The 27,865-nt window shown below is 39.9% G+C and overlaps 1 pseudogene; it reads right to left on the bottom strand.

Annotated features, from left to right (window-relative positions):
* Positions 1 to 6,510: 6,510 nt before the first annotated feature.
* Positions 6,511 to 7,268, bottom strand: LOC108349219 (40S ribosomal protein S6 pseudogene; annotated as a pseudogene).
* Positions 7,269 to 27,865: the final 20,597 nt, after the last annotated feature.

The following is a 27,865-nucleotide window of genomic DNA, read 5'->3' as shown; positions in this document are numbered from 1 at the left end:
TTTGGGATAAATACCTTTTTTCAGTTTTCCCTTTTATTTGCTTCTAATAAGGTATGTGCTACTGTAGCATGTAGTTCTGGCTAGATGACTTTGTGCTCCCGGCTGGTTGCAAGTGCACACTTGCCCAGGAGCTATCTCACTTCCACTGAAAAAGGTATACACACACGTTAGCTCATTTTAACCTGTCTTACTGGCTCAATGATTTTAATAGCTGAGTAGTACTCCATTGTGTAGATGTACCACATTTTCTGTATCCATTCCTCTGTTGAAGGGCATCTGGGTTCTTTCCAGCTTCTGGCTATTATAAATAAGGCTGCTATGAACATAGTGGAGCACGTGTCTTTTTTATATGTTGGGGCATCTTTTGGGTATATGCCCAAGAGAGGTATAGCTGGGTCCTCAGGTAGTTCAATGTCCAATTTTCTGAGGAACCTCCAGACTGATTTCCAGAATGGTTGTACCAGTCTGCAATCCCACCAACAATGGAGGAGTGTTCCTCTTTCTCCACATCCTCGACAGCATCTGCTGTCTTGGGAGTTTTTGATCTTAGCCATTCTGACTGGTGTGAGGTGGAATATCAGGGTTGTTTTGATTTTCATTTTCCTGATGACTAAGGACGGTGAACGTTTCTTTAGATGCTTCTCGGCCATCCCTCAGCTGAGAATTCTTTGTGTAGCTCTGTACCCCATGTTTTAATAAGAATATTTGATTCTCTGGAGTCTAACTTCCTGAGGTCTTTGAATATATTGGATATTAGCCCTCTATTGGAGGTAGGATTGGTAAATATCTTTTCCTAATCTGTTGGTTGCCATTTTGTCCTAATGACAGTGTCTTTTGTCTTACAGAAGCTTTACAATTTTATGAGGTCTCATTTGTTGATTCTTTTTTTAAAGATTTATTTATTTATTATATATAGGTACACTGTAGCTGTCTTCAGATACACCAGAAGAGGGCTTCGGATCTCTTTACAGATGGTTGTGAGCCACCATGTGGTTGCTGGGAATTGAACTCATGACCTCTGGAAGAGCAGTCGGGTGCTCTTAACCGCTGAGCCATCTCTCCAGCCCCCTCATTTGTTGATTCTTGATCTTAGAGCATAAGCCATTGGTGTTTTGTTCAGGAAATTTTCCCCAGTGCCCATGTGATCGAGACTCTTCCCCACTTTTTCTTCTATTAGTTTAAGTGTATCTGGTTTGATGTAGAGGTCCTTGATCCATTTGGACTTGAGCTTTGTACATGGTGATAAGAATGGATCAATTTGCATTCTTCTACATGCTGACCTCCAGTTGAACCAGCACCATTTGTTGAAAATGCTATCTTTTTTTCCATTGAATGGTTTTAGCTCCTTTCTCAAAGATCAAATGACCACAGGTGTGTTGGTTCATTTCTGGGTCTTCAATTCTATTCCACTGGCCTACTTGACTCTCTCTGTTCAATTGCTATATTGGACAGGTAGGGAGAGAGTGGATAGCCTTGTGTAGTCCTGATTTTAGTGTGATTACTTCAAGTTTCTCTCCACTTACTTTGATCTTGGCTACTGGTTTACTGTATATTGCTTTTACTATGTTTAGGTATGGGCCTTGAATTCCTGATCTTTCCAAGACTTTTAACATGAAGGGGGTGTTGAATTTTATCAAATGCTTTCTCAGCATCTCATGAGATGATTATGTGGTTTTCTGTGAGTTTGTTTATATAATGGATTACATTGATGGATTTCCACATATTGAACCAACCTTGCATCCCTGGGATGAAGCCTACTTGCTCATGATAGATGATTGTTTTGATGTGTTCTTGGCTTCAGTTTGCCAAAATTGTATTGAGTATTTTGGTATTGCTATTCTTCTGCTATGTATGTTGGGGCAGGGGCTAGGTCCAGCCCATGCATGCTTTTTGATTGGTTGCTCAGTCTCTGGGAGCCCCCAACGGTCCAGATTAGTTGACTCTGTTGGTCTTCCTGTGGGGTTCCTATCCCCTTCAAGGCCATATTCCTTCCTCCTATTCTTCTATAAGAGTCCCCAAGCTCCATCCACTGTTTGGCTGTGGGTATCTGTATTTGTTGCCATTGGCTACTGGTTGGAGCCTCTCAAATGACAGTTATGACATGCTCCTGTCTGCAAGCATAACAGAGTATCATTAATAGTGTCAGGGATTGGATCTTGCCCATGGGATCGGTCTCAATTTGGGCCACTCATTGGTTGTTCATTCCCCTCAGTCTCTGGTCTATCTTTACCCTGTGACCCAATATGTGTCTTGCTTGTGTAGTATTTGAAGTGTTGAATTTTCCAAAACATCGAGTCAGAATCAGGTAAACAAGCACTTCAATAAATGGCTAAGCAAGTGATCATTCTGGAACCTTTATTCCAGAGGAACATTCTAAAAGTCTATATACAGACTATAGGCTTCCCTGGATTCTTATTCCCCTAGTGTGCAAGGTGACTAATTCCTAGAAAATATATATTCCTAATGCACTTTACTTGGATATCACTCATATCACCAATGAAAGATCATTTCTAACATCCATTAGGCTAATTAACAAAGTCTGTAATATTAATTTGTGATTAAAATACTTGAAGACTTATAGCAAATACTTTGGGAATGTTGATTTCTGATTAGAGTCTGTGGAGAGTTAATAATCCCTGCAATGAAAATCTTCAATTAGAGAATTTTAAATGTAAACTAGCCACCCCTAGGGTATAGATTAAAACTAACATGCACAAAAACATCAGCTTGTACTTGCTCCAGTACTTTCAATTACATCAGAGCAACCACATATTACGAGATGTGATGCCATTATGGAAATAATTATAATGGAAGGGGGGTTTAAGATCTTGTTTTAAGTGTATCGGCTTCTGTCAACGTGAATGCCTTTGAGTTAGACCTAACACATGACATTTCCTCTAATTACCATGTAATCCAGAAATTGTACTTCCGAATATATATACTCAAAAAAATTGAAAGCAAGGTCTTAAAGAAATGTTGGCACATAAATGTTCATAGTGGCATTACTAACAACATTAAAACATCGAAACAACATGTATCCACCAACAGAATAAATAATAAATTGATACTTAAATAAATAACAGAGTGCACACAAAATAGAATATTACCAAGCCTTAAAATTGAAAAGAATTCTGACACATAATACAACATAAAGTTATGGAGATGATTTCAAATGGAATGTTAAGCTCAAAACAATTACTGTCTAGTCCTACTTTTTATGAGGTACCTATATATTGTTTAAATATGATTATCTCCCAGAGCCTCATATGCTAGTGATACTGTCCAGTTGTCAGGGACTGAAGGCAGAGAGAATTTGAGTTATTTGATGAATAAGAATGTTAACTCTTCAAAATGAAAGTATTTCTGAAAATGATGCATACACAACAATAAAATCATACTGTCAGTGATATATAGATATATAGTTAAAATGGTTACTATAGTAAATTTAGCTTTATATGTACTTTGCTACAGTAAAATGATTGAGAAATCACTTACATCTGTTGTTCTGTTGCTTGTGATTTATCCTGAGACCAATATTATTTGAGTTTCTGCCTCTCTGTCCATTATGCTAAAGCTCCAGAAAGAGTCCACTAGTAAGACAGAATCTTAGCAACATTTTAAATGGTTTCAAAGCAATCCACCATTACAAAGGAGGATTTAGGTGGAGAAGGAAACATAGAGAAAGACAGGCAGAACATCAGAGTCCAATACAAAGATTAGCACCAGAGTATGCAAGCAAGCCACGTAAGGAGTAACATTTAAGGTAGCATTCATGCTCAAGTGCCTCCCATGTATTTGAACCACCCTGGGAATTAGTGCTTCCTTAAACTTTGCCCCCCAAGCTTTGCCTTACGCTAACTACTTCCAGCCCTTGATCTCAATCTAAGGAGCTTGGATTCTAGCCCAGGGTCCATGAGGAAGTTTTGAGGAATACTGAAGATTTTTTTGTACAGACCTTTTAATGAAAAATGTTATTCTTTGAATTTTTAATTTAGAGAATTAATGAGAAAGAGGTAAGAATGGAATCAGGAAGATTAATTCATGCAAGAAGTAATAAAGTCAGTTGTAGGCTGGAAAGTAATGGATGCTTAAAGAGCTAAAAAGGAGACAGGTTTGAAAGTGTGGTGGCTAGTTTAGGATGGTGTTGAGAAAGGGGAGGAATGGTCATTGTGACTTCTTTTTTCACTTGGGCCATGTTGACCATAGGACAAAGCCACTATGCCTCTGATAGAAGAGCATTGCCCCATGCTTCCTCTCTTCTTGCCTTCTCCATGCATTAGATAGGGTGGGGACAATTTGCTTCTGCTACTAAGTAGAAAGACCACTCATGAAGATTTCTAATTATTCTTTCCCTGTGGTTAATTTGGAGTCATTTGCATGGGCCCTGTAGCTCTTGCCTACTTTTTATTCTCTTTCTTTTAGCAAAAAGAAGACCGAATGAAGTACTTCTTCAATGGTAGGATAGTTCTACTATTATTGTGTCCAACCTCTGCAATCCTATGATAACAGTAATGAGGGGGAAGAGAAGCAAAGAGGGCAGGATGGCAAGAAAATGTCTAGATGAGCTTGCAATGACTCCCAAGGAGACAAAACCAACCACTTAATCATGGAAGATACCTCCAGATAAACTATACATGGAGTGGTGTGTCACAATAGCCCCATGAAATGGAGGGGAAATGAGCCTAATGGGCTTTAACAGCTGGCCATCACTTGTTTCTTGTTTCTCATATGTCAAGGTTCGCCCCATGTGAAGTTAACTCATATACATTTACCTGATTCTAAAGTCATTAAGAAAACAAGATACACAGTCAGGAATAGGGTTGGAAAATAGGAAGAAAATCTAATTTTGAGTCTCAGCCTTAAAGAAAAGGATCACTTGGGCCAGACAAAAATGTGTACTAAAGCAACACAAAGGGCAGAGGGTCACTGAGAAAAAGAGGTTGAGTGGGCTTTGGAAGGAGGAGAAAATGGTATATATACATCAGTGTCTAAAACCTAGAATGAAAGGTAAACTACCAGTCTTTCCATTCTTAAATCAGAGTATTTCTGCTGTAATTTCCTAAAGATGTGTACTGGATTCTGTTGATTTAAAAAAAAAACTAGAGCATGCTCCACCATGTTCATAGCAGCCTTAATTATAATAACCAGAAGGTGGAAAGAACCCAGATGCCCTTCAACAGAGGAATGGATACAGAAAATATGGTACATCTACACAATGGAATATTACTCAGCTATCAAAAACAATGACTTTATGAAATTCGTAGACAAATGGTTGGAACTGGAAAATATCATCCTGAGTGAGGTAACCCAATCACAAAAACACCCATGGTATGTACTTACTGATAAGTGGATATTAGACCAAAGACTCAGATACCCAAGAAACAATTCACAGACCATATGAAGGAAGACTAAAATGTGGATGCTTCAGTCCTTCTTAAAGGGTGAACAAAATACTCATGGGAGGAAATACAGGGACAAAGAGTGGAGCAGAGACTGAAGGAAAGGTCATCCAGAGACTGCTCCACCTGGGGATCCATCCCATATGTAGCCACCAAACCCAGACACTATTGCAGATGCCAAGAAGTGCATGCTAACAGGAGCCTAATATAGCTGTCCCCTGAAAGGCTCTGCCAGAGCCTGACAAATACAGAGGCGGATGCTTCCAGCCAACCAGTGAGCTGAGAACAGGGTCCCCAATGGAGGAGTTAGAGAAAGGATTGAAGGAGCTGAAGGGGTTTGCAACCCCATAGGAAGAACAACAATATCAACCAACCAGACCCCCCAGAGCTCCCAGGGACTAAACCACCAACCAAAGAGTACATATGGGGTGAACCATGACTCCAATCACATATGTGGCAGAGGATGGCATTGTCTGGCATCAATAGGAACAGAAGTCCTTGGTCCTGTGAAGGATCATTTCCCCAGTATAGGGGAATGCCAGGGTGTTGAGGTAGGAGTGGGAGCATCTTCATGGAAGCAGGGGTGGGGGGAGGGGAGAGGGAATGAGGTGGAATGGGATAACATTTGTAATATAAATATATAAAAATCCAATAAAAATAAAATAAATTGGAGCTGACACTTGTAGTTGCCTTCTCCAACACATTTTTTGTCATTTCTTTGTCATAAAGTTAATTCTCAGACAAATACACAGCCATTCATAAGTAAGACTACATTTTCCAGTGTAGATTGTGCTCTAATATGTTTTATCCCATAAGATATAAATATATCCTGTAGGGAAACCTCTGGAGCACCTTCTTAAAAGATAAAATGATGGCCTATTTCCACTTGTTCATTTTTATTTTATTCCATGAATCTAGAAGTGATGGCTGGAACTCTAGCCACCATTTTAGAGCATAAATATAAAAGAGTGATGGCGTGAGAATCCCAAAACAATATAGATACCCAATAATTTTAAAAGTTATTATGCCAGCCTTGTATTGCCTAGTCTTAGATTTTACTTACATAGATAAAAAATCTTCTTTCATTTTTCAATGTCTGATCATTTATTTGTTACTCATAAAAGCTCTTATTTTTATTAGACTCATACTGATAAGTAGAAGATCTCAGCATGGACAGCCTACATCTCTTGGCAATCTGTCCCTGGCATTTTTCTTTGGCTTCCTTCATCCTCTTGGCTAAAGGTTTAGCATTTTATACAGCTCTTGCCTTGTTTTTCTTAGTGTGTTTTTTCTTCTGAGCAGTATGTTGCCATTTGTGTTGCAGAACACATGGAGTGACAAAATGTTTTGGTGCTTTGGTCCCAGGCTTCTTACCTTCTTTATTTAAGAGCTTTCTGATAACGTAACGGTGGACATCATCTTCATTGGAGAGATTGAAATGTTTTCAGAACCTGCTAGCTCTTTTGGGTCCCAGCTGCCAAGGCTCAGTAGTGTCTTGTCAGTCTAGGAATATCCTTCTTTTCTTTTTGACAATTAACAGAGCAGAGAACACACAGCTTAACATCCACAATGTATCCATGAACAGAGTTGAGTTTCTCCTCTCCGGTTCTCCTCAGTCTATAAGAAGAATGCACCTTACACAAGTGTAGGTACACTCTGCCTTGGGCCAAGACACCTTTATTCATGGGGATACTGGTTGTTGTTCCCACCACAGACTTTGATGGTATAAGCCTTTCACTCTTCACCCAGGGCATCAGCAGGTAGTTCTGTGACCATGCACTTCTAACAGAAAGTACAAAGCTCGCCTTCATTGTCCGCTTCAGTGAGTTTCTGACAGCTGATGATTAGGAAGGAGCTACTCAGCTTCATCTTGACATAGCCACCTAGAGGACACCAAAGAGTCATCTTCCATAGTTTATGCTTCCTGTATTTTGATCTTATAATACATATATCTGAACCTGATCAACCTAATAATTATACCTTTTAGCATCTTGTCTAGGATTCAAATATAATATGTCAGTGATTCCTCCTCTGTGTTCCAGCTTTTAAAAGTAAAAGCCACACTTATATGTCTCAAAATTTCCAGGACTATTGTGAACAACACTGCATTAAACCATTTTCTCTGCAAAGAAACGATAAATGATACAGCCTATGACCCACGGCAGCTCCTGAAGGTATGGTCAAAGTGTATATTGTAACATTTCTGACAATTTTAGCTTTCTTCCTTCCAATAACATGTGCTTTAAATAATAAATGCGCATACCCACGCGACTGCCATCCTACATTGCTGTCCCAGCAGAAGCAATCAGAAATCATCCCAGTGATGTCTTCAGGGCACATCTATGGAGACTCAGTAAGTTGCTGCAGTTTTATAGAAATTGGAAGGGGAAGAAGCATTGCAGAAACTTCCAAAAGAATTATGTGAAGAATTTCTGTCAGAACAATCCCAGAATCCAGCTGGGTGATATCTCGCCTTTCTTTTCCATGTGGAAACTCTGCTCAAAGTGCACATTTTCTCCCTCACTCGCCCCCCTCTCTCATTCCTTCTCTCTCTGTCTCTCTTACACACACACACACACACACACACACACACACACACACACACTACAAACAACAAATACATAAGCCCTACGCAGAATTTACCAGTTTTCACTAGCCAGGATTAGTTTTGCAATCAGTGATAAGCCCCAGCAAAACAAACTTCTTCTGGACTACGTTGGAGTGACTCTGGGCAACCAGACTAAATGGCCCAAATATTCATCAGAAGGCAAACATGTGTGTTTGCTATCAAGCCAAGCAGAACCTTAGGAAACGAGGTTTAAATGAGGAAAAATTTGGAGAATCTTCAATAGTAAAAATGTAACTGTTTCTTTTACGGTTTGACTACAAATAATCCTTAAACACATTTTGACAACAGATCTGTTAGGGATGCCAAGAAGCACAGAATACGCCTATTACACTCTAGAGGAGACAAAGCCTTCCTCTCTGTGTGTTCCTCTTTGGTCCTGACATTTGGTTCTAACATTTCCCTACCCCTCAGAGATGCTTTCTGTCTTTGTTCTCCCTTCCATAAGACCCTAAACAACTGTAGCAAAGCTTGATCTCCCTGTTCTTCTGGCAGGTGTTATGCTTGTCACTGAACTGAACCGAAATGGTTCTCCTCTTGCTCTAATGAAACCTACCTATAGTAGGAACTGCTTGCCTCCACCATCCTTCCCCATTATCAGAAACCCAGGGTGGGCCTGCCTTGAAGGTAAATAAAGCTGTGGGTTTTATGTTTATTGGTTTGTTGTCAGTTTTTGTTTTGGTGTTTGCTTTATTTTTGATTGAGGCTGTGTTTTGCTGTGTATCTCAGCTTGACTTGGAACTGAATATATAGCCTTAGTTGACCTCAGGGTTGTGATTCTCCTACACCAGCCAACCAAGTGCTAGAGTTAGGTATATGTCACCACACCCAGCTAAACTTTCACTTTGCTACCAACTTCCTATTAATTTGAACAATTAGAGTGGAAAATAATAAGCATATTGAGGTGGGCCTTAGTTTGAGCAGAAGCTGTCTTTCTTGCTTCTGTTCCTACCATGAGGAGACTGGGACATGACTAAACTAGCTATTCAAGGAGGAGTAAGAAATATGTGAATCAAATATGAACTCAACCTACAACCATAGCTTCTTCACTAAGCCTAGCAAGGCCACTATATGCTCTTTGTTGCTTAGACCTTGTAGTTGTTTCCACGAGATGGTAATGGATAAAAACAGTTACTTATTATAAGTTACTCAAAGGTCAAACTCTGGATTCCATTTGCTTGGGTTTAATGGTAAACTCTCTGAATCAAAATTGGATGAACTCAAGCAAATTATTGACACTTTGTGCTTTTATTTGCGTATCCATAAACGGAGGGTAACGTGTTAAGAGGATTAGATTTCTCAAAACATTCTAAGTACATGAAACAATACCTGGCATGCAGTATACATCCAATAAATGTTTCCTAACATTCTTTTATCTAACAATAAAGCCGCTGTTATATTTTTGCACAGAAATACACAGTTGAGATTCAACTTGGAAACTGAGAATTCTGGCAGGAATTTTGATTGGGATCATATTAAATCTGTAGAAGACAGACAGAGCGCACTGTAATCTTAATATTTGTATGTACTTTGTATTTATATTCATAAGAATGTCTCTTCATTTATTTAGATATTTGATCTTTCAGCAATATTTTCTACTTTAAGCATTAAGATCTTATAGGTACCTGTTCAATTTTTTAATGTTTAATTTTGACAGGTTGGTTATACTCTTTGCTACAGAGAAATAGAATGGCAAGTATCTAAGATTCAAGAGGAGGGACTGTCATTTAAGGTTTAAAATACCCTACAACTGATTCCCACTGACAAAAGGGAAATCAGTTTTCTCCAAGGAAGAGTAACTGGGTGTATCAACCACACCCGAGGAAGGCCTTGTGCTCAGGAGTAGATGACCAGCACAAAATAAATGCCATGCTTTTTGTGGATTTCTTTTCATTTCATTTTTCTTTTATTTTGGCAATTTTGGGGGTTTTGTTAGTCTTTTTCATGTTTGTTTTGTTTTTCATTGTGTTTTGGGGGATATTTTTGTGGTTTTTTTTTTTTTTTTTTTTTTTTTTAGAATTTTGTGAGTTCAAGGTCAGCCTGATTTACACAGTGAGTTCCAGGATATCCATGACTATGGAAATAGAGACCCTGTATCAAAAAAAATTTTTTTGCAGAGCCAGTCAGCTTCAGAATTTCCACACAACAAAGGGTCTCAAGGAAACATCTCTGCAAAGATACAACCAACATGCCACTTATCCACAGGTGGTGTATGTAGACTGCAAAACTTCAGGAGTGTGAGATTAGGATGTAACAATCTTAGGTGATCTTAGGGATCTCTGGTAGCTGTAGAATCTAGCTAGGCCAAAATTAGCCAGCTTTCAAGTCTCATCACCTGTCACAAGATCTCAAGTTTCTCTGACCTCAGATCTTGGTAAATGATACAATTTGCATGAAGGAAATCTAGACCCCTCTGATACTGTCACTTGAGAACCTCTATGGTCTTAGTTGGCAAACCTGGTGAAGGTGAAGAGACACCATAACCAAGGCAACTCTTATAAGGACAACATTTAATTGGGGTTGGCTTACAGTTTCAGAGGTTCAGTCTATCACATCAAGATAACAAGCATGGCAGTGTTCAGGCAGGTATGGTACTGGAGGAGCCAAGAGTTCTATATCTTGATTCTAAGGCATCCAGAAGGAGATTCTCTTCCACAGGCAGTCAGGAGGAAGCTCCATTCCACATTGGGCAGAGCCTGAGCATAGGATCCTCAAAGCCCACCTCAACAGTGATCAACTTCCTCTAATATAGCTACATCTCCTCCAATAGGTCACACCTCCTAATGTTGCCATATCACATGGCCCAAACATATTGCATTCACCCCAGTGTCCATCAGCTACATAACATAGGCATCCTCAAATACTTCTAACCTCCTCAGTAAGACCACCTCAAAATCCGTGCTAATGGAAAGGCTCACTCAAATCCCTCCTCCACTGGGGACTCTAAAGGGTCATAAAGTGGCCACTGTGTAGATCATGGACCTTGCACACTATCCCATAAGCACTGGCACTAATTTCAATCACTGACTCATACATTATGATTGTCCGATGGAAGGGATAACCTGATGATGAGCCAAGAGGGGTCGGGGTAGCTATTTATTGGAGGCTAGGAACTGGTTCCTATGGTACCCTGTACCCAGGCTCAGTAACATGGGGCTAGATGTCATGGACAAGAACATAGAAACAAGCTTAAGACTCCCTTCACTCATTGGTCAGATTTATGCCTATGTAGTTCATAGTTTCAATGATGTTATCTATGATATTATTTCAATTCATAATTATTTATCACTACAATATTCTATTTTGACCCTTGTATTATGAAATTATGGTAAACTAACTTAATTGTTGTAGTAGCTTTTTGATATGTTCTTTTGTATTTAATAAACAGATTATCATTTTATTTGTTCTTGAAGACAATTTTATTTCTTGCTTTTTCCATTTTCAGGCTATTTCTTTTCCTTGCCTTTTACAATAGCTAGGACTTCTAGTACAATGTCAAAATAGAAATGATCTGAACAAATACACTTTCATTATTCTTTAAATTTTTTATTATTTGACAGTTTCATACATATTTATAACAAATTTTAGCCATTTTAATCACTATTCCCCACTATTATCAGCACTGATCCCCTGCAATCTCTTGCTGAAACCCTTCTCAAAAAATCTTCTTCCTATTTTCATGTTATCTTTTTATCTCTTTTTGAGGGGGAGGGGGTATTCCTTATTTACATTTCAAATGTTATTCCCTTTCCTGGTTTCCTGTTCATAATTCCCCTAATCCCTCCCCCTCCCCCTCCCCTTCTATAAAGGTGTTCCCCCTCCCCATCCACCCTCCCTTAGCACCCCCTCTCCACAGTCCCCTACACTGGGGGTCCAACCTTGGCAGGACCAAGGGCTTCTCCTTCCATTGGTGCCCAGCAAGGCCATCCTCTGCTACATATGCAGTTGGAGCCATTTGATGTTATCTTTTTGCATATGAACGACCAAGTTTAGTTTCTTGAGCAAGTATAGGTGGGAGTTTACTGGAGCAAAAAGCAACTTATCAATGACACATGCCCTACTCTTTTGAGAGTCAGAGATGATGTCAATTTTCAGTTCTTTACCCCTGCCCAACTTAAATGAAGCAAGTTTTTACCCCTGAACGGCCTTGGTGCTATATTCAAGTCAGGCCTGCCCTGATCTGAACCAGTGCAGTGATGCCTGTTCGAGATGCCTGAGATGTGTACCACAAGGAGGAGATGGAGAGTTTTGCCTAAAAGGCAAAACTTGTTCAATACATGTCCCTCATCATAAAGACTTTCTATTCTAATAAGGAAATGATCTTTTGGGAATTAATCTTTAATGCTTCTAATGTTATTGGACAAGAGTTGCTTTGGCAGGCCCATCCAAGTTGAATAGGGGTAAAAAGCTGAAAATTCACATCATTCTCAACTCTCAGGAATGCACCCTGACTTTGGTGGAGACAGGAATTGGCATGACCAAGCCTGAAAACATAGATAATGTAGAAACCATTGCTCGGTCTGGCACAGAAACTTTCATGGAGGCCCTCCAGGCTGGTGCAGACATCTCTAGTATTCAGCAGTTTGGTGTTTGTCTTGGGATTTCTATTGCTTTAATACAAATATCATGACCAAAATAACTTGGGAAGTAAATGCTTTATTTCATCTTACATCTCATAGTCCATCATTCTGAGGATTCAGGACAGGAACTCAGGGCAGAAACCTAGAGGCAAGAACTGATACGGAAGCCATAGGATAATGATTCTTATTGGCTTGTTCCTCATGACTTGCTCAATCTGCTTTCTTATACACACCAGGAATATCTGCCCAGGGTAACAACACACACAATTGGATGGACCCTTCCATATGACTCACTATTTTTTAAAATGCCCCCATAAGACTGGGGTGTGGTGGGACTATACTTTAATCCTAGCACTGGGGTTGGGGGGAGAGGCAGGTGGATCTCTGTGATTTCAATGCCATCATAGTTTACCTAGCAAGTTCCAGGACAGGCAGGACTACATAGAAAGACCCTGTCTCACAAAGAGACAGGGGTGGGTCCACAGGCCTGCCTCTAGGCCAATCTTTGGAGTAATTGTCTCAATTTTGATTCCCTCTTTTCAGATAATTATAGCTTTTGCCAAGTTGACAAAAAGAGAGACAGTATTGGATTTCATTCTGTCTCTTTGGTGGCAGAGAAAGTTGTGATCACAAAGCACAATGATAGTGAGCACTGTACAGGCATATCATGGTGGTATGAGCACCATGAGCAGGGTATAAAACTGATACATCACCCCTAAAGAATACTTAGAGGATAGGAGGCTCAATGTAGTGGTTAAGAAGCATTCATAGTTCATGAGCTATTCCTTCCTTCTTTCTTTCTGTCTCTCTTTCTTTCTTTTGGATAAGAAAGGCAAGGCGCAGAGCAATGATAATGAAGCAAAGTAAAAGAAGGAAGAGGACAGTAAGAATGATAGGGAGAATCCTAAGATTGAAGTAAGATCAGATAAGGAGGGTGATACTGTCAAAAATAAGAAAAAGAAAATTAAGGAGAAATACATTGTTCAGAGAGAACTGAGCCAGACCAAGTCCATTTGGACCAAAAACCCTAATTGTGAATTCTATACAAGCCTCACCAGTGATTTGGAATACCACTTGGCAGTCAAAAACTTCTTTGTAGAAGGTCAATTGGAATTCATGGCATAGTTCATCATCTTTTGGCAAGTTCCTGTTGTCCTCATTGAGATCAAAAAGAACATCAAGCTCTGTGCTCATCATATGTTCATCATGGGCAGCTGTGTTGAATTAATAACAGGTTCTCACAACTTCATCTGTTATGTGGTTGATTCCAAGGATGAACATCCCCCAAGAAATGTTCCAGCAGAGCAAAACCTTGAAAGTCATCCACAAAATCATTGTGAAGAAGGGACTTGAGATCATCTCTAAGCGGACAGAAGAAAGAGCAAAAGAACTATGAGAAATTCTGTGATGTGTTCTCTAAAAACCTTGAGCTTGGAATCCATGAAGATTCCACTAAATGGTGGTGATGCTCTTCTGAGCTACTGGGCTACCACACCTCTCACTCTGGAAGGCGATATGACTTTCATGTCAAAGTATGTATCTCCCACGAAGGAGACAGAAATACATTTACTACATCACTAGTGCAAGCAAAGACTGAGTAGTCAACTCTGCCTTCATGGAGTGTTTGAAGAAATGGGACTTTAAGATGATATTTATACATAAACCTATTTTCAGGTGCTGCATGCAACAGGTCAGGGAGTTGTGTGGGGGAAAGTCAGGTATCTGGGTGGCAAAGAGCTAGAAAAAATGAGAAAAAGAACATGGAGGAGAACAAGAGAAATTTTAAGAATCTCTAAAAGCTAATGAAGATCTTGGATAAGAAAGTCCAGAAGGTGTCAATCTCCAATAAGCTTATCTCTTCATTGTGCTGCCCAAACACTCCAAGACAACTCTACAATGGGTTACATGACAGGCAGAAAGCACGTAGATATCCACACAGACCATCCCATTATGGAGAACCTGCAGCGATGGCTGAAGCAGACAAAATGGCAAGGCTTTCAGAACCTAGTAGTGCTACTGTTTCAAACCACTTTGCTCTCCCTGGCTTCTCCCTTGAGAATCCTCAGATCCACTTTGTCTACATCTACTGTATGATCATACTAGGCCTCAGCACTAATGAAAACTGAAGTGATAGTAGAAAACCTGAGCCCCACTGATCCCACCACTTTTGCGTGATGCAGATACTATCATTTCACGTGGAAGTAAAGTTCCCGCTGAGAAGCCTGTTCCCTTTGTGTGTTTTTCTCTTTGGCTCTCCAGCAAGCAGCCTTGACTGACCATGACCCACTTGGCTCTCTGCTGACGCCTGCGGGTTATTTTCTTCTCTCCTGTCCTTAGCGTCTTAGAGTAGAACAGTCTCCGGTCCTTCACCAAAACCTGTGAAGATGTGCATTATGATTGGTTCATTTGTTTTATTTATTTTGCTCTGAAATGTAGAGTGATTTTTACCACTCAGATTAACTATAGATTAGTCCATTGTGTGTTGTGCTGTGTGTAGATGTGGGTGCACATATGTGCACATGCATGTGGAAGCCAGAGACAACATTGGGGGCTATTTTCAGACACCATTCACTATTTTTTTAAGACAGGCTTTCACTGGCCTGAAACTCAGGAAGTATGCTATGCTGGCTGACCAAAAAGCCCCAGAAAATCTGCATATTTCTATTCCCCCAGCACTGGGATTACAAGTTTTACACCAAACCTGGTTTTTTATTTGGATGCTGAGGATAGAATTCAGGGCCTCATTCTTCCTTGCCAGGTAAGCATTTTACCAACTGAGCTGTATACCCTAACCAGCTTCTCACTTTCTGGATAACATTTTTGATGTACAAAGTCTGTTTCTTTTTAATTATTGAGTTATTTTTTTCTGGCCAGAGAGATAACTCACTGGATAAAAGGACCTGCACTGAGTCTGAGAACCCGAATTTGACTCCTAGGACCCATAATGGTAGAAAAAAAGAACTGATTACCAGGTATTATCCTGTGCCTCCCATGCATGTGCCATAGCATGGACATACCTATACACACACACACACACACACACACACACACACACACACACACACACACACAAATATTTTTAAAATTTTCAATTTTCACAAAGTACAATTACCAATTTCTCTTTTTGGTTATGTTTTTGGTATGTGTTTTTAATATCCTGTCTGAGAGACCCATTCCCAATTCAAGGTCATGTATGTTTTCTCCTAGGTATCTTGGTAAGAGAATAGCTTTAGCTCTTAGAATTATATATTCACTTTGAGTACTTTTTGTCTATGTTGTAAGTTATTAAGTCTAAATTCATGGTTTGGGACTAGGATATCTATTTTTTCCATGTACTATTTTTTAAACAGACAGTTCTTTACTTCTCTGAACAATCTTGGCACCCTTCTTGAATGACTACTAACCACAGATGGATAGGTAAGGCACATCTTAAAGATAAAAGCTTACATTTAGCTAATATGGTACAAGTTTTATATCTAGAGGGTACTTCAAGTTATGTTTTGATAAAATATATAGATATATAAGCACAAATAGTTTCTCAAATAGTGGCATTTTGCTTTCATTAGGAGTATCTTTCTTTAACAAATACTTTAAATGTGACAAAATTTTAAAATAAGTTGTCTCTAATTTTGATTTTAAATGGTTCTATAAATTTCGTGCTGTGAAATTGTAAATACTATCAAAGTCATTCTACATTAGTATAAAGTATACATTTATCCAATTAAAAATAGGAACTTCAAAAGATTCTTCAAAGTTAAAATAGTCCAACATTCAATTATAGAATTGCAAAATTAAATCATACAAATCATTTGAATGCTCATCATTTAATTTCAGTTCCCCTGTTGTTTTCCAGAAATAAATTTGTGTCTTCCTGTTTGCAAGTTTTGTTTGCAGTGATTTTACTTTTGTAAAATCTTCAAATGAGCTTTCAATGAATAATGATTAAACATTTCCAAATGCAGTCCTACTGCAACTTAATATGCCAAGGCAGATTGACATCCAAGGGAGGCATCCTCTTCTCTGAGGATAGGGTGAGAGGGAAGGGTAGAAGGGAGGAGGGAGGGAAGGACTGGAAGGAGAAGAAAGAAGAGAACCTGTGATCCAGGATGCAAAGTAAAAACATTAATTAATTAATTAATTAATGGAACATTTCAAATGCTTTTGATGAATCAAAAACTAAAAGTTGAAAACTTAAAAAAACCCAGCCAGTTTTGTGTCTACTTGACACACGCTAGAGTAATCAGGAAGGAAGGAGACTCAGTCAAAGAAATGACTCCATGAGATCCAGTTGTAAGATATTTTCTCAATTAGTGCACAGTGTGTGGGGGGCACATGTGGGTGCTGCTGTCCCTGGGGTGGTACTATCGAGTTCTGTAATAAAGCACCCCACTTCCGGTTTCCTCCTGCACCTGGAGCTGAAATGCTCCCACAGCTCTCTTCACACAGATTCCCTGGGGGAGAGACCTGGACTACCAGAATTGCAGACAATCCTGAAAGCACAGGGAAGATTACCACTTCTACTCACATTCCTGGCCCAAGAGGAACCTGCCTGAAGCCCTCTGGACACAGGAACTAAGGAGCAGTCTGGGACAGGATCTTTCTGGTTTCCTCCTGCACCCTGAGCTAATCCTGTGACACAGCTCTCTGTACCCAGATCTCACTAGGCAAAAGCCAGTCTCCAGGTGCGCTGACATAGGGAATTACAAGGGAGACAAGACACTGTCAGAGACAGCAAGACCAACTGACATCAGAGACAACCAGATGGCAAGAGGCAAGTACAGGAACCTAAGCAACAGAAACCAAGATTACTGGACATCATCAGAGCCCAGTTCTCCCACCAAAGCAAATACTGGTTATCTCAACACACTAGAAAACCAAGATTTGAAATTAAACTCACATCTTATGATGATGTTTAGAAAACTTCAAGAAGGACATAAATAGCTCCCTTAAAGAAATACAGGACAACACAGGTAAACAAGTAGAAGCCCTTAAAGAGGAAACACAAAAACCCTTGAAGAATTAAACGAAAAAAGGTGAAGAAATTGAACCAAAAATGGATCTAAAAATGGAAATAGAAACAATAAAGAAATCACAAATGGAGATAACCCTGGAGACAGAAAACTTAGGAAAGAGATCAGGAGTCATACATGCAAGCATTACCAACAGAATGCAAGAGATAGAAGAATCTCAGGAGCAGAAAATACCATAGAAAACATCGACACAACCATCAAAGAAAATGTAAAATTCAAAAAGCTTCTAACCCAAAACATCCAGGAAATCCAGGACACAATGAGAAAGAAGGTCAAACCTAAGGATAATAGATATAGAAGAGGGCAAACATTCCCAAATGAAAGGGCCAGTAAATATCTTCAACAAAATCATAGAAGAAAACTTCACTAACCTAAAGAAAGAGATGCCCATAAACATACAAGAAGCCTACAGAACTCCAAATAGATTAGACCAGAAAATAAATTCCTCCTGTCACATAATAGTCAAAACACCAAACACACAAAACAAAGAAAGAATATTAAAAGCAGTAAGGGGAAAAGGTCAAGTAACATATAAAGGCCAATATAAGAATTACACCAGACTTTTCACCAGAGACTATGAAAGCCAGAAGTTCCAGGGCAGATGTCATACAGACCCTAAGAGAACACAAATGCCAGCCCAGGCTACTATATCCAACAAAACTCTCAATTAACATAGATAGAGAAACCAAGATATTCCATGACAAAACCAAATTTACACAATATCTTTCCACATATCCAGCCATACAAAGGGTAATAGATGGAAAACTCCAACACAAGGAGGGAAACTACACCCTAGAAAAAGCAAGGAAGTAATCTTCTTACAACATACCCAAAAGAAGAGAAACAAACAAGCATAATTCTACTTCTAACAACAAAAATAACAAAAAACAACAATCACTATTTCCTAATATCTCTTAGTACCAATGGACTCAATTCCCCAATAAAAAGACATAGACTACTAAAAGGCTGGATATATAAACAGGACCCAGCATTTTTCTGCATACAGAAACACACCTCAGTGACAAAGACAGATACTTCCTCAGTGTATAAGTCTGGAAAACAATTTTCCAAGCAAATGGTCCTAAGAAACAATATCTAATATCAAATATAATAAACTTTCGACCAAAAGTTATCAAAAAAGGTAAGGAAGGACACTTTATATTCATCAAAGAAAAAAATCAACCAAGATGAACTCTCAATCCTGAATATCCATGCTTCAAATGCAAGGGCACCTACATTCGTAAAAGAAACCTTACTAAAGCACAAAGCACACATTGCACCTCACACAATAATAGTGGGAGACTTCTTCAACACCCCACTCTCAGCAATGGACAGATCATGGAAACAAATTAAACAGAGACACAGAAAAACTAACAGAAGTTATAAACCAAATGGATTTAACAGATATCTATAGAATATTTCATCCTAAAACAAAAGAAAATACCTTCTCAGCACCTCAAGGTACATTCTCTAGAATTGACCATATAATCAGTCACAAAACAGGCCTCAACAGATACAAGAAGATTGAAATAATCCCATGCATCCTCTCAGATCACCAGGGACTGAGACTGATCTTCAATAACAAAAGCAAAAGAAAGCCCACATATACATGGAAGTTGAACAATGCTCTACTCAATGATAACTTCATCAAGGAAGAAATAAAGAAAGAAATTAAAGACTTTTAACAATATAATGATACTGAGGGAAAAACACACCCAAACTTATGGGACACAATGAAAGCAGTGCTAAGAGGAAAACTCATAGCTCTAAGTGTCACCAAAAACTAACTGCAAAAAGCATACACTAGCAGTTGACAGCACACCTAACAGCTCTAGAACAAAAGTAGGCAAATACACCCAAGAGGAATAGATGGCAGGAAATTATCAAACTCAGGGCTGAAATCAACCAAGTATAAACAAAAAGAACTATACAAAGAATAAAAAAACAGGAGCTAGCTAATTGAAAAAATCAACAAATAGGTAAAGCCTTAGCCAGATTAATCAGGAGGCACAGAGAGATGGCCAAATTAAGAAAATCAGAAATAGGCAGCTCTCTGCTTCCAAACCCCATGGGAGAGAGACCTCACCGCCTGGTCAGGTGGGCACTCCTGAGGCTGCAGAGCAGAAGAGACCACCAACACTGCCCACCCCTGCTCACATCCCTGGCCCAAGAGGAAACTGTATACGGCCTCTGGGTTCCCGCAGAGGAGGGCCCAGGAGCAGCAGGTCTGCTGCATCTGAGACACCTCCAGAACCTGAAGGGACCGACCAGATAAACAGTTCTCTGCACCCAAATCCCGTGGGAGGGAGAGCTAAACCTTCAGAGAGGCAGACACGCCTGGGAAACCAGAAGAGACTGCACTCTGCACACATCTCTGACACCAGAGGAAAACACCAAACACCATCTGGAACCCTGGTGCACGGAAGCTCCCGGAAAGGGCGGCACAGATCTTCCTGGTTGCTGCCGCCACAGAGAGCTCGTAGGCAGCACCCCACAAGCAAACTTGAGCCTCGGAACCACAGGTAAGACCAACTTTTCTGCTGCAAGTGACCTGCCTGGTGAACTCAAGACACAGGCCCACAGGAACAGCTGAAGACCTGTAGAGAGGAAAAATTACATGCCTGAAAGCAGAACACTCTGTCCCCATAACTGGCTGAAAGAAAACAGGAAAACAGGTCTACAGCACTCCTGACACACAGGCTTATAGGACAGTCTAGCCACTGTCAGAAATAGCAGAACAAAGTAACATTAGAGATAATCTGATGGCGAGAGGCAAGCACAGGAACCCAAGCAACAGAAACCAAGACTACATGGCATCATCGGAGCCCAATTCTCCCACCAAAGCAAACACTGAATATCCAAACACACCAGAAAAGCAAGATCTAGTTTCAAAATCATATTTGATCATGATGCTGGAGGACTTCAAGAAAGACATGAAGAACTCCCTTAGAGAACAAGTAAAAGCCTACAGAGAGGAATCGCAAAAATCCCTGAAAGAATTCCAGGAAAACATAAATAAACAAGTAGAAGCCCATAGAGAGGAGTCACAAAAATCCCTGAAAGAATTCCAGGAAAACACAATCAAACAGTTGAAGGAATTAAAAATGGAAATAGAGGCAATCAAGAAAGAACACATGGAAACAACCCTGGATATAGAAAACCAAAATAAGAGACAAGGAGCTGTAGATACAAGCTTCACCAACAGAATACGAGATGGAAGAGAGAATCTCAGGAGCAGAAGATTCCCTAGAAATCATTGACTCAACTGTCAAAGATAATGTAAAGCGGAAAAAGCTACTGGTCCAAAACATACAGGAAATCCAGGACTCAATGAGAAGATCAAACCTAAGGATAATAGGTATAGAAGACAGTGAAGACTCCCAGCTCAAAGGACCAGTAAATATTTTCAACAAAATCATAGAAGAAAACTTCCCTTATCTAAAAAAAAGAGATATCCATAGACATACAAGAAGTCTACAGAACTCCAAATAGATTGGACCAGACCCCATATGTACAACAATGCCAACCAACCAGAGCTTCCAGGGACTAAGCCACTACCTAAAGACACATGGACTGACCCTGGACTCTGACCTCATAGGTAGCAATGAATATTCTAGTAAGAGCACCAGTGGAAGGGGAAGCCCTGGGTCCTGCTAAGACTGAACCCCCAGTGAACTAGATTGTTGGGGGGAGGGCGGCAATGGGGGGAGGATGGGGAGGGGAACACCCATAAGGAAGGGGAGGGGGAGGGATTAGGGGGATGTTTGCCCGGAAACCGGGAAAGGGAATAATACTCGAAATGTATATAAGAAATACTCAAGTTAATAAAAAAATCAGAAATAAAAAGAGAGGCAGAATAACAGAATCTGAGGAAATTCAAAAAAATCATCAGATCTTACTACAAAAGCCTGTACTCAACAAAACTGGAAAATCTCTGGATTAAAAGGACAAATTTCTAGACAGATACCAGGTCCAAAGTTAAATCAGGATCAGATAAACCATCTAAACAGTTCCATAACTACTGAAGAAATAGAAGCAGTTATTAAAAGTCTCCCAACCCAATAAAGCCCAGGCTTTTAATGGAAAATTCTATCAGACCTTTATAGAAGACCTCATACCAATACTGTCCAAACTATTCCACAAAATAAAAACAGAAGGAATACTAACCAATCTATTCAATTATTTCTATGAAGCCACAATTATGCTTATAGCTAACCACACAAAGACTCAACAAAAAAGAGAACTTCAGACCAATTTCCCTTATGAATATCGATGCTTAGACAATCAATAAAATTCTCATGAACCAAATCCAAGAACACATCAAAACAATCATCCATCATGATCAAGTAGGTTTCATCTCAGGGATTCAGGGATGATTCAATATATGGAAAGTCATCAACGTAATCCACTATATAAACTCAAAGGAAAGAAAAACACATGGTCATCTCATGAGAGGCTGAGAAAGCTTTTGACAAAATTCAACACCCTTTCATGTTAAAGTCTTGGAAATATCAGAAATTCAAGGCCCATACCTAAACATAGTAAAAGCAATATACAGCAAACCAGTAGGCAACATCAAAATAAATGAAGAGAAATTTGAAGCAATCCCACTAAAATCAGGGATTAGGCAAGGCTGCCCACTCTCTCCCTACTTATTCAATATGGTACTCGAAGTCCTAGCCAGAGCAATCAGACAGCAAAGGAGGTCAAAGGGATACAAATTGGAAAGGAAGAATCAAAATATCACTATTCACAGATGATAAAGTAGTATACTTAAGCGACCCAAGAAGTTCCACCAGAGGACTACTAAGACCGATAAACAACTTAAGCAAAGTGGCTAGATATAAAATTATCTCAAACAAATCAGTAACCTTCCTCTACTCAAAGGATAAACAGGCTGAGAAAGAAATTATGGAAACAGCAGCCTTCACAATAGTCCCAAATAATATAAAATACCTCAGTGTGACTCCAACCAAGCAAGAGAAATATGTGTATGACGAGAACTTCAAGTCTCAGAAATCGAAGATCTCAGAAAATGCAAAGATCTCCCATGCTCATGGATTGGCAGGATTAATATTGTAAAAAATGGCCATCTTGCCAAAAGCAATCTACAGATTCAATACAATCCCATCAAAATCAACTCAATTCTTGATAGAGTTAGACAGAACAATTTGCAAATTCATTTGAAATAACAAAAATCCCAGGATAGCAAAAACTATCCTCAACAATAAAAGTACTTCTGGGGGAATCACAATCCCTGGCCTAAAGCTAAATTACAGAGCAATAGTGATAAAAAACTCTATGGTATTGGTAGGAGCAGGTAGATCAGTGGAATAGAATTGAAGATCCAGAAATGAATCCACACACCTATGATCACTTGATCTTTTACAAAGGAGCTAAAACCATACAGTGGGAAAAAAGATAGCATTTTCTTTCCTTTTTTCCTTTTATTGGATTTTTATTTACATTTCAAATGTTATTCCCTTTCCCACTTTCCCAGACATAAGCCCCCTATTCCATCCCCTTCCCCTTCTTATATAAGGGTGTCCTCCTCCCAATACACCTCCCCTTCCTGCGCCCCAAACATTCTACTACACTGGGGGTCCAGCCTTGGCAGGACCAAGGGCTTCTCCTCCTATTGTTGCCCAATAAGGCCACCCTCTGCTACATATGCAGCTAGAGTCATGGGCCTGTCTGTGGTTCAACTGGTAGTCAGCATGTAGAAGAATGCAAAGAGATCCATTCCCATAACCCTGTACAAAGTTTAAGTTCAAGTGGATCAAGGACCTCCACATCAAACCAGATACACTCAAAGTAATAGAAGAAAAACAGGGGAAGAACCTCAAACACACGGGCACTGGAGAAAATTTCCTGGACAAAATGGCCTGTGCTCTAAGATTAAGAATTGACAAATGAGACATAATAAAAGTTCAAAGCTTTTGTAAAGCAAAGAACACTGTCAGTAGGACAAAACAGCAAGCAACAGATTGGGAAAAGATCTTTACCAATCCTACATCTATCTGATAGGGGGCTAATATCCAATACATACAAAGTACTCAAGAAGTTAGACTCCAGAAAGTCAAATAACCCTAAAAATGGAGTACAGACCTAAATAAAGAATTTTCAGCTGAGGAATATCGATTGTCTGAGAAGCACCTTAAAAATGTTCAACATCTTTAGTCATAAGGGAAATGCAAATCAAAACAACCCTGAGATTTCACCTCACACCAGTGAGAATGGCTAAGATCAAAAACTCAGATGACAGCAGATGCTGGTGAGGATGTGGAGAAAGAGGAACACTCCTACATTGTTGGTGGGATGGTAAACTGATATAACCAGTCTGGAAATCAGTCTGGAGGTTCCTCAGAAAATTGGACATGGTACTACCTGAGGACCCAACTATACTACTCCTAGGCATATACCCAAGAGATGCTCCAACATATAACAAGGACACATAGCCCAATATATTCATATCAGCCTTATTTATAATAGCCAGATGGTGGATGTAACCCAAATGTCCTTAAAGAGAGAAATGGATACAGAAAATGAGGTACATTTACACAGTGGAATAATACTCAGGTATTACAAATAATGTCTTCATGAAATTAATAGGCAAATGGATAGAACTGGAAAATATCATACTGAGTGAGGTAACAATCACAAAAACATACATGTGGTATGCACTCACTGATAAGTAAGTGGTCATTAGCCCAAAAGCTCAAATTACCTAAGATACAATCCACAGACCACATGAAACTCAAGAAGGACGACCAAGTGCAGATGCTTCACTCCTTCTTAAAAGGGGGAACAAAAATACTCACAGGAGGAAATACAGAGACAAAGTTCCGAGCAGAGACTGAAGGAATGGACATCCAGAGCCTGCCCCACCTGGGGATCCAGCCCATATACCTACAGCCACCAAAACTAGACTATATTGCTGATACCAAGAGTTGCATTCTGACGGGAGCCTGATATAGCTGTCTCCTGAGAGGCTTTGCCAGAGCCTGACACATATAGAAGTGGATGCTTGAAGCCAACCATTGAACTGAGAACCAGGTCCCAGTTGTAGGAGTTAGAGAAAGGATTGAAGGAGCTGAAAGGGTTTGCAACCCCATAATAACAACAACACCAACCAACCAGAGCTCCCCAGGACTAAACCACCATCCAAAGGTTACTCATGGACAGACCCATGGCTCCAGCTGCATATGTAACAGAGGATGGCCTTGTTGGGCAGCAATGGGAGGAGAAGCCCTTGGTGCCAAGGCTGGCCCCCCAGTGCAGGGGAATGTTAGGGCGGGTAGGCGGGGAGGGGTGGTTTGTTGGGTGGGGGAGCACCCTCATAGAAGAAGGGGGAGGAGGGGTATGATAAGGGGTTTATGTACAGGAAACGGCAAAAAGGGGTCACATTTGAAATGTAAATTTTAAAAATCCAATTTAAAAAATGTTAAAAAGAAAAGATAAAAAGAAGCACCCCACTTCCATGGCCTCTGAATCAGCTCCTGCCTCCAGATTCTGCCCTGTATGAGTTCCTGCTCAGTGTTCCTTCAATGATTAAAAGTGATATGGAAATGTAAGTTGAATATACCCTGTCCTCCCCAGCTAGCTTTTTGGTCGTGGTGTTCCTTTGCAATAATGATAATTCTAAGACAGTAGTGCCAATGTAGGACATATAAAGTGGTTAACAAAGTAGTTCTTCAAGGTTCAAACATTTGTTTGATGATGCACTACACTGGCAGGCTAAGTATTCTTTATTATTTAAAACTTATTTGCATACAGTGTATTTTTTTTATTAACTTGAGTATTTCTTATATACATTTCGAGTGTTATTCCCTTTCCCGGTTTCCGGGCAAACATCCCCCTCCCCCCTCCCCTTCCTTATGGGTGTTCCCCTCCCAACCCTCCCCCCATTGCCGCCCTCCCCCCATAGACTAGTTCACTGGGGGTTCAGTCTTAGCAGGACCCAGGGCTTCCCCTTCCACTGGTGCTCTTACTAGGATATTCATTGCTACCTATGGGGTCAGAGTCCAGGGTCAGTCCATGTATAGTCTTTAGGTAGTGGCTTAGTCCCTGGAAGCTCTGGTTGCTTGGCATTGTTGTACTTTTGGGGTCTCGAGCCCCTTCAAGCTCTTCCAGTTCTTTCTCTGATTCCTTCAATAGGGGACCTATTCTCAGTTCAGTGGTTTGCTGCTGGCATTCGCCTCTGTATTTGCTGTATTCTGGCTGTGTCTCTCAGGAGCGATCTACATCCGGCTCCTGTCGGTCTGCACTTCTTTGCTTCATCCATCTTGTCTAATTGGGTGGCTGTATATGTATGGGCCACATGTGGGGCATGCTCTGAATGGGTGTTCCTTCAGTCTCTGTTTTAATCTTTGCCTCTCCCTTCCCTGCCAAGGGTATTCTTTTTCCTCATTTAAAGAAGGAGTGAAGCATTCACATTTTGATCATCCGTCTTGAGTTTCGTTTGTTCTAGGGATCTGGGGTAATTCAAGCATTTGGGCTAATAGCCACTTATCAATGAGTGCATACCATGTATGTCTTTCTGTGATTGGGTTAGCTCACTCAGGATGATATTTTCCAGTTCCAACCATTTGCCTACGAATTTCATAAACTCGTTGTTTTTGATAGCTGAGTAATATTCCATTGTGTAGATGTACCACATTTTCTGAATCCATTCCTCTGTTGAAGGGCATCTGGGTTCTTTCCATTTTCTGGCTATTATAAATAAGGCTGCAATGAACATAGTGGAGCACGTGTCTCTTTTATATGTTGAGGCATCTTTTGGGTATATGCCCAAGAGAGGTATAGCTGGATCCTCAGGCAGTTCAATGTCCAATTTTCTGAGGAACCTCCAGACTGATTTCCAGAATGGTTTTACCAGTCTGCAATCCCACCAACAATGGAGGAGTGTTCCTCTTTCTCCACATCCTCGCCAGCATCTGCTGTCACCTGAGTTTTTGATCTTAGCCAATCGCACTGGTGTGAGGTGAAATCTCAGGGTTGTTTTGATTTGCATTTCCCTTATGACTAAAGATGTTGAACATTTCTTTAGGTGTTTCTCAGCCATTCGGCATTCCTCAGCTGTGAATTCTTTGTTTAGCTCTGAACCCCATTTTTAATAGGGTTATTTGTTTCCCTGCGGTCTAACTTCTTGAGTTCTTTGTATATTTTGGATATAAGGCCTCTATCTGTTGTAGGATTGGTAAAGATCTTTTCCCAATCTGTTGGTTGCCGTTTTGTCCTAACCACAGTGTCCTTTGCCTTACAGAAGCTTTGCAGTTTTATGAGATCCCATTTGTCGATTCTTGATCTTAGAGCATAAGCCATTGGTGTTTTGTTCAGGAAATTTTTTCCAGTGCCCATGTGTTCCAGATGCTTCCCTAGTTTTTCTTCTATTAGTTTGAGTGTGTCTGGTTTGATGTGGAGGTCCTTGATCCACTTGGACTTAAGCTTTGTACAGGGTGATAAGCATGGATCGATCTGCATTCTTCTACATGTTGCCCTCCAGTTGAACCAGCACCATTTGCTGAAAATGCTATCTTTTTTCCATTGGATGGTTTTGGCTCCTTTGTCAAAAATCAAGTGACCATAGGTGTGTGGGTTCATTTCTGGGTCTTCAATTCTATTCCATTGGTCTATCTGTCTGTCTCTGTACCAATACCATGCAGTTTTTATCACTATTGCTCTGTAATACTGCTTGAGTTCAGGGATAGTGATTCCCCCTGAAGTCCTTTTATTGTTGAGGATAGCTTTAGCTATCCTGGGTTTTTTGTTATTCCAGATGAATTTGCAAATTGTTCTGTCTAACTCTTTGAAGAATTGGATTGGTATTTTGATGGGGATTGCATTGAATCTGTAGATTGCTTTTGGTAAAATGGCCATTTTTACTATATTAATCCTGCCAATCCATGAGCATGGGAGATCTTTCCATCTTCTGAGGTCTTCTTCAATTTCTTTCCTCAGTGTCTTGAAGTTCTTATTGTACAGATCTTTTACTTGCTTGGTTAAAGTCACACTGAGGTACTTTATATTATTTGGGTCTATTATGAAGGGTGTCGTTTCCCTAATTTCTTTCTCGGCTTGTTTCTCTTTTGTATAGAGGAAGGTAACTGATTTATTTGAGTTAATTTTATACCCAGCCACTTTGCTGAAGTTGTTTATCAGCTTTAGTAGTTCTCTGGTGGAACTTTTGGGATCACTTAAATATACTATCATGTCATCTGCAAATAGTGA

This window comes from Rattus norvegicus, chromosome X (assembly GCF_036323735.1).
Source record: "Rattus norvegicus strain BN/NHsdMcwi chromosome X, GRCr8, whole genome shotgun sequence".
Lineage (NCBI taxonomy): Eukaryota > Metazoa > Chordata > Mammalia > Rodentia > Muridae > Rattus > Rattus norvegicus.
The sequence above is the reverse complement of the archived record's forward strand: the minus strand, read 5'-3'. Positions and strand labels throughout refer to the sequence as shown.